Genomic DNA, 12,320 nt, shown 5'->3' with positions numbered 1-12,320 from the left:
TTTATATTTGAGAAAGTGCTGGCAAAATATATGACAGTTAAATAATAGCATAAATATATTCAACAAAAAATAAAATAAAAATTACCAAGAACAAAGAAAAATTCTACAGCTAAACCAAAGAAGTTGAAGATAGTTTTTTCCAAGCTCATCAATGCTAAGAAAAAAGTACATATTTATAAGCCTGCAATTCAACATTTGATGTTCTTCAATCACAATGGAAATAAAGTTGTACTGTAATATTTTCTAATTTATTGGCATGTAATCATTCACATTTGACAATATTAAATTAATGAATGCATTTATATGTACACGTAATCAAATCATTTCACACACACACACACAAACAATACGTGAACCCATTGGATTTAATTATTGTTTACAGAAGGGTGGAGAATTGAATCAGCCATTAATTTAGCTACAGCTGAACAACTTGAGTCCAGTTCAGAGAAACCTCATCTAGTGACTCACAACCTTCTATATCTCTAGCTCTAGGGAATCAACCACAATCTTCTCACCTCTGTGCACATGTGGCCTACACACAGACATATGCAAACATGTTCATAAATAGTTTTAAAAAATTAAAAAATTTAAAATGTGGTTTACAAAGTACATAATATGCTTGAATAAAAATATCATAATGGGAGTTGGAGAGATCACTTAGCTGTTAAAATTACTGGCTGAGGAACAGGATTCAGTTCCCAGTATCGACATGGCAACTAAATTCAGTTCAGGGAATTTGAAAACCTCTTCTGACCTCCACGGGCATTGCATGACACTGGTACACTTACATATATACAGGCAATACATTCGTACAAATAACATTAAAAATAAGAAATAAAATATTTTTAAACATAATTATACTGATTGTTTATAAAAATTAATAAACTAATAAAATGGCAAATACAAATACAGTCCAATCCCAAAAGCACATATCAGAAGTAAATTAAGTATATAATGACAGGATAAAATTTTTACTTTGTAACTACAAAAGCTATAGTGAAAAATAATTAGGTGTACATGGAGGAGTTGATAGTATAAACTCAGATATTAGATATCCACAGAAACTTAATAAAAATGTTATAAGCTGAAAAAAGGAACTAAAATGTACTTATTTTCAAGTACTGGGAAAAGACAAATTGTCAATAAATTTTACAATTATTTACTGTATTTAGCACCTTGATGTGATAGTGATGCCACTCTGATAATGGAAATAATATTTTTGTATGTTTTAGATATTTACTCTATTTTAGATTACAAAGAAGCATAGTAAATTTCTTTTTATTGAGATAATAAGCAAGGTGGGAAGTAATGTATTTGTGGCCATAATAAAACAAGAATGCTAAATTTTCCCTCAAGGAGTTATAATGTATGTTTTATGTTCAAATGTAAACTCAAATTTCTTGGTATTAGCAGGGATGTCAACGTAGGAACTTGGAGCAGGCCATATCTCATCCATACTCAAGGGCAGAGAGAAATGAACACACCACCTGCTTGCTTGAATCTAGCTTTCTCCTGTTGTGTATAGGTTAGAACATGCCCCCACCCCAACCTAGGGAAGCGTGTACCCCACAATTAGTTGGGTTTTCCTACATCAATCAACAATCAATACAATCTCCCTATAGATGTGATCACAAGCCAGTCTGATAGAGAAAATTCTTCAATTGAAATTCCTGTCTCAGATGATTCCAGAGGTGAGAATTTAACCGTGAAAACTAAACACTTATTTTGTCTCCTTTTTGAAAGGAAGAACGATACACATAGTATGTTTAATAGTTTAGTTGGATAAGAAAAATCGAGTTGTTACTTTAAATTGATTAGACACATTTTGCAAATACATGTTCTTATCCTTTTATTTTGGGAGAGAGGTGCATAGGAGCATGGGCATATGTATGTATGTAAGGTGTGTGTGTGTGGTGGGTGGTGCATGTGTGTGGATGCTTTTATGTACAAGTTTGTACATGTCCTTAGTGGGCACTGGGATCACAGATGGACTGCCATGTGTTTTCATCTTTTATGTGTGTTCTACAGATTTCAACTGCATGCCTCATGCTCTACCGTCTGAGTCTTCTCCCCAGCTTTATTACCATTCTCTTCTTTTCATGCTGTGGGGAGGTTGGTTAACACAGGGTTTCCACGTTACACTAGCTTGCCTGGAAATCACTATGTAGACCAAGCTGACCTCCATCTCAAGGGATTTGCCTGCCTCTGCCACCTGAGTTCTGGGGTTAAAGACTTGTGCCACCACACCTGGTTTCATTCTTACTATTATTACAATTATTAAAAATGTGCACATTGTCATGTTGTTTTAGGCTTTTAAAATATACAGTGGTTTCTCTTATTATAAGTTTACAATACTTTAAATTCTATTTTTATATTTATAAGAGAAATAAATACTAGCAGCCAAATACACAGGGAAACCATACTTATGTTTTGATTTTGAAGAGCATGCTTTGTATGATCTACTGAAGATTTGCAGTATTGTGGTAAATATTTTGTGACCTGTACTCAGATCATGATCAGATCATGAAATATATTCTTTTAAAAATATTTTATTTATTATTTATTATTTTATTGTTTTATGTGGATGAGTGTATTGTCTGCATGGATATAAGTGTACTCATGTCAGACAGTGCCTGAAGAGGTCAGGAGAGGGCATTGGGTCACCTGAAACTGAAGTTATTGATAGTTGTTAGCTGCCATGTGGGAGTTGAACCTGGGTCCTCTGCAAGAGCAACTAGTGCTTTTAAATACTGAGACATTTCTCCAACTGCAAAATATATTCTTATCATTTGTAACATGCAGCTCTAATTATTAATTAACTTTAGGTTGTTCTTTCCTTCCCTCAGAGTGCTCTTAGATTTTCTTACTAATCAAATACCTCCTATATCTTGCTTATTTTGTTTATACATTTTAATCTAATCATCCTGATCTTCAGTTTTGTGCTACTATCTGTGCAATTTTCTACCTATTTACTGATTTAATATTTCATGGTGCTTCATTTTAATATTTTCAAAGAAATATCATATGTATTGTTACAATCTGTTTCTTTTTTAAAAAAATTATTTGTTATTCTTTTATTGTGTATAAGTGTAGTGCCTGCATGTCGGTAAGAAAACCCGTGTTGTGCAATAACTTGGAGGTCAGAAGAGGGCTCAGATTCCCTAGAATTGAGTTACAGATGATTGTTAGCTGCCATGTTGAGTGCTGGTAATTGAACCTGGGTACTCAGCAAGAGCAGTCAGTGCCATCTTCCAGCCCCGCAATCAAAGTTTCTTACAATATATTGTTTACCTAGATCATTCTTTCACATGTAATATTGTCTGATTCTGTTAGTTTCTGCTTTTATAATTGCTTTTCATTCTTTACTTAAATAGATGAAGTATTTTGTTTTTGCTACTTTTGCTGACTAAAAATAATCGTAAACAAATTACTCTGACAATTTCTGATTGCCACATTATTATTCTGTAAATAACTTCTACAAAGTATATTATTTGATGTGGTGTTAGTATATGAATCTAATCTATCAAAATATTTTGCTGCTAGCTACCTTTAGTTTATTCCTCATTCACAGTCCTTTTTATTTTCTATTTATGATCCAAATTCAAGCCTAGAATAAAATTCTCTAAACTTTGATCAAATATATTGTTTTGGTATACTTGATACACACGATAGAACTATGGGAAACTGATTCCAGTTCTTAGTCTGAGTTTTGCAGACTCGGTCAAAAGACTATAAAAGAAACTATGTCTTAAAATTGGATAATTTATGCAGGGAACTGTCTCCTCTGGTACTCTTTTTCATTCAGGACTACCAATTAACAAGCTTCCCAGGATGCAGTTAGTGACTGCTAGCTGCCTCTACTTTTGTATTACTCTAGTATGTGAATTAAACTCTAGAAATATATTTAATAGCTATTGAAAAGTATAAAAAGTTCAGGAGCCAATGTATCCTCATTTACCCAAACTCTATGCTGAATGTGAGCCCAAACTCCACTGACACATGGATTCTTCCCTTTGATTACATTGTTGGATCTCTGTATTACATTAAAATATTTCCAAACATAATTGAAAATATTTGAAAATTTATATATATTTTCATATCACTGTGGGTCACTCTAAAATATCTGAGTAATATTTTACCTTATAAAATCATAAGTATTTTCTAGATTGACTTATTTTTTCCCTTTTTGTATATTTTATTGAATTTTTGTATATTTCATACAATAAAACAAACATATTTAGATCCCCTCCTGTATCTGCACCTCTCATAGTGACCCCACAGATTTTCATGTATTCTGTCATGTATGTTAAACCCTATCGAATCAATCTTTTGTACTGAGATACCCCACTGTGCATGTTCATCCACCAGATTCTAGTCAACCTACCTACAGTCACTCCATTAAAGGATATCAACTGTCCTTCCCTTCACCCAGCAGTAATCAGTTACCAATAATTCCTAGGCTAAGGTTGGGGACTGCTGCCAGTTTCCTCAGTTCTATGCTGTGTTTTTGTCTGATTAAGCCTACAAGGCTATTGTGCATGCTGTCACCATTGCTGCAAGATCATATCAAGTTCAAAAAGGTCTGAAATACTATTTCCTTCTGTTCACACACCAACCGTGGTTCTTACAAACTTTCCAATCCCTCTTCCACAATGGTTCCTGAGCCATTGGTGGGTGAGGTTTACTATAGTAGTCTTATCCAAGGATAGGCACTCTGTAGTCTCTTATTCTCTACTGTTGATTATCCCGAAGATAAAAGTGCCAGTACTGCCCCACTATAGTTTTCTGTGACAGTCATTGTAGTGGTTATTAAGTTTTAAGTAGGGTTGGACCATTGATTTTCATCCTTAGGAGATTGCACAGTGTCCTCCAGAAAGAACTGTGAGTGCTAGTCTTCAGGGAGAAGCTCTCCAGGTTAGTTCCACTCCATTGATCCAAGTCCTCTATGTGAAAAATGTCCTATCCTCAGCAATAGGGGTTTGCCTTCAATTTCTGGGAAGGAATCAAGGACCATGGAAATAATTTGTGTTTTTTGGAGTCTCTTGGACTACCCTGTCCAAGAACTCAAAGGGAGGTTTCTCCTGTCAGGCAGTGTTTCTTGTTATATAGCCTTAGGTATAGACTTGGACTCATGTTTAGATATAGTATGTGCATTTTTCAGGTTATTTTTAAGTTAATACATTTTCCTCTGGATTTTTCACTGCACCTAAGTGTTGTTTATGTCTCTTCTCTTTTGCCATGTCTAACCTCCCTCCTTTCTCAGTTAAAATATCCCCATTTTCTCCGTTTTCCCTTTGATAATGTCTGGTTCCTATAGTTTCCCTCTCTTGAGTTTCTTCCTGCCCTTTACTCTCATGATTCCTTGAATGTCCTTCCCTCCTCCCTTCCATGTTGAATACTCCCATTTTCCCCTCAGTAACATCTGTTTCCTACTATCCCCATCTCTCAGGGTCTTTCATTTCCTTTACATCTGTGCTTCATTTCCATTTTCCTTACATCAGGATATACACTCACATAGAATGATTTGGTGCTAAGATCCACAAATGAGGCAAAACATATGTTGCTTTTTTTTCACTTAGTATAACAGTTTCTAATTCCTTACATGCAAATTTCATGATTTTTGTCTTTCTCTATCACTGAGTAAACTCCATTGTGTAAATGTGCTACATTTTCATTATCACTCAGTTGAAGAACATTGGATGTTTCCATTTCTTAGGTATTGTGAAAAGAACGGCAACAAAAATGGATGTATAAGTATTTGTATAGTAGGATGAGTCCTTTAGGTATGGGCCAAAGAATGTTAAAACTGGATTGTATGACAGATTCATTTTCAGTTTTTTTTTAAGTGTTCCCACATTGCTTTTCATAGAGATTGCAGGAAATGCAATCCTACTAGCAGTGAATGAGCATCCCCCTTTCTCCACATCTTAAAAAGCATTTGGTGCTTGTTTTTATTTTTTTTTTTTTCTCTCTTCATCTTAGCCTGTCTGACTAAGGTAACATGAAATCTTAAAGTGGTTTTGATTTGCATTTCCCTAATTACTGAGGTTGTTGGTATTTTAAAACTATTTCTTACCCATTTTTAATTTCTCTGTTCAAGCTTTTAGCCTATCATTTTATTGGGTCTTTGATTTTCTTGTTTTTGATTTTTAAATTCTTTATGTATTCTAGAGAGTAATCCATTGTTGGATGTGTAGCTGGTGGAAATTTTCTCCCACTCACTGTTTTTCCTTTTCACTCTCTTTGTTGTTTCTTTTGTTGTACAGAACCTTTTAGTTTAATGATGTCCCAGTTGTTGATTGTTGACCTTAATGCCTGAGCAATTGATGTATGATTGATATATGATTTAGGAAGTCCTTTCCTACACCTATATCTTGTAGTTTTCAAGTTTTAGATTAATTTTAAAGTCAAACCTCTAATAAACTATTTTCAAATAACCCTAAGCTATGTTCTTCTTAAGTGAAGTTACATAACATTTATATTAAGTATATTTTACATTAATACATAGATCAATATATTTAACAAGTAAATTTGTATTTGAGGACACAGTGAGGAGATCCATAAATGTTTCATGACTTTTTAAACAATTATTATAGTCAGTTCAAATTCCTCTTTTGTTTTTGAATCTTCCTTCAGGCTTCTCTCATAAGGCACCACAAACTTCAAAACTACTGACATCATTTATTCTTTAAAAAATACATTTTAATTGAAATTTTGGTTATTTCATGCAGATTATTTCAGTCAATCTTAGTCGTCTTTATACCCCCTTCATCACTGACACCCTCCCATAACCCCCCACCCCCAACTGGAATTCATATATTCTGCCATTTACCTTAAGACCTATTGTGTCAAGTTACTGTTCCCAGATGGTCCTCAGGGCAAGTTCATCTATGAAGATCTAGTCAGCCTGTCAGGAAAGCCATGTTGGAAGGGTTAGAGAGGGAGAGAGAGGAGAGATAAATGATGTCTACCTAGTATTAAAAACCAGAGGGGATCATATTAGTCTGACTACTTAATGCAATATTATACATACAATATTTTTATATGAGTTCATGTGTAGAGATAAAGGCTATATAACAAGAAACAGTGCCAGATTAAAAAAAAAAAAAAAAACCTTCTTCTGAGTTGTTGGCCGGGATTGTCCAAGAAACTCCCCAAATTATACAGGTTATTGCCATAACCCTTGATTTCCTTCCAGAACATGAAGTAAGAGCTTACTGCTGAATACAGAACATACTTCAGACACAGGATTTGGAGAATTCGATCTGGAACTGACCTGTAAGCCATTTCCCCTGAAGGCTAGCTGTTATAGCTTTGGAGAACATTATGTAAGGTGTTGAGAAAACTAATTACATCATTTATTACAGGTCTTTACTCTGATAATCCACAATCAAGATACCACTATTCTTGGATTGTGGAGAAAATTATCCTTTGGTATTGCAAACTCCTGGCTTGTTATTGTTTCCTTTTACAGCAGAAGGGATGAGAGAAAGCCTTTGCTGAGGTTTCTTTCCTAAAGAAATTGACCCTATTCATAGTGACTCTACCTCATGAACTATTTTCTTAAAGATTCTACTGATACCATTATATCAGGAGTAATTTTGAATTTTGTAGAAACACAGTCATTCAGTAGACTGCATCTTTCAAACTTGTAGCTTTGTCCACTACATCTCTTTTCAGCAAAGAAATATATAGTTAAAGAAAAGCAAGAATGATGAAACAGTTCTTCATTTGTAATACACTCATTTTTAAAATGTGTGTGTGTGTGTGTGTGTGTGTTTCTGTGTGTCTGTGATACATGCATGTGTGTGCCTGCAGAAACCAGTGAATGACAACAGGCATTTTCCTCTGTCACTTCTAGGATAATTTTTGGATAACAGGTTCACTGACTGTTGGGCTCATGGATTCAACTAGATTACTTGGCCAGTTAGTATCTGGGATCTTTCGTTTCTACTTCTCAGTACTAATAACAGAAGCATGGAATGTTACACTCAGCTTTTTACATGGGAGTTGGGGATATAAACTCAAGTCATCATGCTTACACTGCAACTATTTTACTTACTGAGTCATCTCCCTAACCCCCAGACTCAAAACCTTGAGCTTGAATTAAATAGTTACTTTGAAATATCATTGCATTATAGTAACAATAAAGGCTGGCTAAGAAAAAAAAAAAACTCCTGCTGGATTGGGTGGAGACCTAACATTCCAAGTGGGATGGGACAATCACCTGGTAGGGGAATACCCTTAGAAAGGCAATTTCATCTTAAGCTATGCCAAACAGTCAGGCAGAATAATTAGTTGCTTAATGAGGTAATGTGATTTTCCTGCACAGAATTCCCACCTTCTAGAGAAGTAGCTTATTGGACTATAACCCTGTAGCTTTGCAGGTTTGCCTTCTGAAATTCGTTAGAAATATATAAAGTCAGAGTTGGAGATGAATAACTCCAAGTTTTAAAAATTATTTAATTTATTATTTAAAATTTTTATTTTATGTGTATGAGTGCATTGCTCTTTTATATCTAAGTACACCCAAATGACATTCTGTGGCATTGACAATTACAGTTGATGGTAAGGCATATGGAGTGTCTTTCCTTGGTTTGAGACCGTGTAATTCCTTCTTCTGTTTCTTTGCTTTGCTCTTTTGAGCTTGAGGGCTATTTTTCCTGCTATATCCATGTTTACCTAACACACTTTATTTTTCAAAGAAAAGTGGTGGCCTTACATATGTAGTCTTTGAAATTCATGGAGCCTACAGGGACTTAAGCCCTGATGGCATGGCACATGGTCTCATTTTACCATGGAGCTGAGCTCAGCACAGGAAGAAAGTAGTCAAGACTTCTTGACTTATGATCCCTTCAAGATGAAAACAATCTTATGACTTGGTCACCATCTTTGCTAGTGACTTAGTTTCCATCTTTGCTAGTGTCATCATCAAAATGGTAGGAACAATGTAATTTTGCCATTGCCTTATTTAATAGAACCAAATGACATAAACCAAAATTGCAACACCCATAAAATTTCTTGGAATCCCTGAGCACTCAGGGAATAGACAATTCCTAGGAATTTTTTGCAACACAGGAATTATGTCATGTGCCCCATTTTTTTCCTTTTTGGTTTTCACTTTTGTGGATGCCTAATGGGATCATGATATTGTGAGACCCAGAGAAATTTCCAAAAAAAAGTCTCCGTTGCCATATGACAAACATTTTTATGCTAGAGTAAGGAGGTAAGGAGGTAATACTCATGTCCAGTTATGTTTTTTGTTTTTATTTTGACATATATTATCACACACACACACACACACACATTTTCCTAAATGGGACATGGGACTTAGAGTTTTCCCAACTACATTTCCCCAACAGTGGCTAGTTAACAAAAAATAGAGGAGCTGACATTTAGAAATGGATAAACCTGAGTCACTCATGAAATTTCACTGTGACCTAGGAATAAATCCTGGGAAAACACAGATCTCAACTCTGACCCAGAGGATAAATGATCAAGTGCTAGACAAGCTTCTGTCTGCCTGCAGCTGCAGTAGCCCAAGGGGAAGAGGGATCAGCTTCTGGGGTGGAAGGCTGGATATTCAGGCTCTGCTATGTCTTAATTCCTTCTCAGCATCTCCAAGCCTATTTTCCTTTACTAAGATAAAATATTCTTTCCTTCCATGAGATTCCTTTGCACTAAGTTCATTGTCTACTTTTGTTTCTTCCCCATCAAGACCTGAGTAATTTTTCTTTTCACTGTCTAATTATAGTGACATGGACAGGAAAAGGAGAAAGAACATTCAGTTACCGGTTCTTCAAATATTATTACTTTCTATATTCTGTAGTCTCTAGATTACAGGTACTTAATCTAAAATTGCTTGTGGCAAATTCTAACCTGACCTTTCTAACCCATGAAGTCTGACTGATAACCTTCTTTACATAGAAAATTTACCATCAGTACTAGTATGCATTCCTCCTATTTGGAAATCTGATATGGATTAAGAGATTTTAAATTTGACAAAAGGGTCAAAGGGAACATTTTAGAAACTATTGAAAATTCACCCCACAAAGGAACAAAGACCCTCTCTAACTTACATAATTAATAGTAGTTGGCTGGATTCCATGACACATGACTACCTGATATAAATTCCAATATGTAATACAGATAATTTTTGGATAGTAGATCATGTACAGGCAAGATAAGATTAACCAAGAAAAATACAGAAAGAATTGATTAATGTCACCAGATATTAAATAATTACATTTGGTAATAATCCCAATAGGCTCCCTTTACTTCATGGTTGCTAATGAAGAAAAAGAGATACAGGCAAATCAGACAGTATCAGTAAGAAAGCAACTAAACTTGCAGAGATGTGCTTTTCCTCATGGTCACTCACAAGGGGTGGATGATAAGGAAAACTCCAGAGGGTGCTCTGGAGGGAAAAACAGGGAGAACTGATGTCCAAATATGTTACTTTTATCTTCTGGATGGGTAACAGGGCACCCTTATCCTGGATTAGTTTGAGCAGGCCTTAAAGTACATGATGCCTGATGATTTTCTGTAACAAAATTTGCCTGGCCTAAAGATAACTTGGGGGATTAAACTGTGGTCTCTAAAAAGAAATAGCAACCAGGTAGTATATTATCCTACGGCTTGATTTCTTTTATAAAAAATCATTTATTATTTTTATTTTATGTGAGTGTATTGCCTGTATGTATGTAAGTGCTGTAAATGACTGTTTGTAAATGATGGCAGAAGTCAGAAGAGGGCATTGGATTCTCATGGAACTGGAGTCACAAATCATTAGCTGCCATGTGGATACTCGAAATCCAACCTGGCTCTTCTGCAAAAGTAGCCAGTGCTGTTAACTCCCAAGCCATCTCTTCAGTCCCTAACTTAATCTCTTTATATGGGGAAAGGGACTTATAAAATAGTTCAGATTATCTGCCTTCAAATGAAGTATATCCTAGGAGAATCACAGACAAGACAGATGTAAGCAGATATTTTTGTTGCCCTATCTTCTTGATTGTGAATGCCAACTGCCATATACTCATAACTTTATAAAGTTTAGAGTAATTAGAGGGTGACCCTTCAAAATCTATTTTACTGTCTCTTATTGGACTCTAAAAAAATAATACAATGTTTTTATCTCTTAAAAATCCCTGTTCTCAATTCATGACCTAACAGATAAGACTCATTTTGACAAATTCACATACATTGCAATGAGAATATGTACTATGGATCCAGTCAGTTGTCACTGGACTCAATAAGTCTTGTGTCCAGTTTGTATTACTGGGTTCAATTAGTCAGAGGAACAAATGTTTTTTTCTGTATATATTATATTGGTAAATTGTCATGTGCTATTTGAGCTCATAGAAAAGTTGGCACTGGAGATCAGATTTGGTCTTCTGCTATCTATCCTAGCATGTTTATCTCAATGTGACCTCCAAAGTGTTTTTTCTGAGTCATGGGTGTCCCCTAACTCTGGGATAGGATATGAGAAAATGAAGGGGAACAAGAGTAAAAACACTGAGCTCTTGAGATCTTAAGATCTTATTTCCAACAGAGGTTATTATTATTTATTTAATAATATAAAATGTTTCTAGTAAGTAAAAATGGATGCTTTAATTTTTCATGGCAATAAGAAAATAATTAATACAATCTAATGAAGTGCACAATAAGAACCAAGTTTTATTTAACTATTTAATGAAGGAATCAATGGGTGAGATGAAAGATTAAAACAAAGTTTTGACAGTCCATGGATAGGATAGAGGACCCTCAAAAATAACTTCAGCATCACAGTTTCAAGAGGTTTAACTTAGTTGATTTTGGCTGGATGTTGTAAACATTATTCCTTTAGTCTGCTAATTACACTCATTCAAAAACCAAAAGAATAGTTATGGTAGATTACTCTGTATTATATAAATCAAATAATTTTTTGCTTTCTTGTATTTTCTATAATTTTTATTGCAAATCCTTGAAGCCTCATAGTTTAACAGTGTGTACACAAATAATTTATGACATTATCATACATATATAGTTTATATACAACTTTTATTAAGGTGGTAATACACTACACTATGTAGTGAGCCAAACAACTGCCATCTTTATTACTTCTGTTATTCCTGCTTGCAAAAGATCATCCCACGTGGGTTTGTTGACTTCTGGTGTTCCTTCATAGAAGATTCGGATGGAGCTCTCATCTGAGTATACACCCATTTTCCCAACCAGTTGTATGCAATTCTGTCTTAATCACATAGGCCTTTTAATCTTGGAAAACAGGTAGAATATGTAGATTATGAAAAACTAGAGAGAGGGGGCTCTTTTCCCATATT

This window comes from Nannospalax galili, unplaced genomic scaffold (assembly GCF_000622305.1).
Source record: "Nannospalax galili isolate Female #2095 unplaced genomic scaffold, S.galili_v1.0 scaffold303, whole genome shotgun sequence".
Lineage (NCBI taxonomy): Eukaryota > Metazoa > Chordata > Mammalia > Rodentia > Spalacidae > Nannospalax > Nannospalax galili.
Note: the sequence above shows the minus strand (reverse complement) of the source record.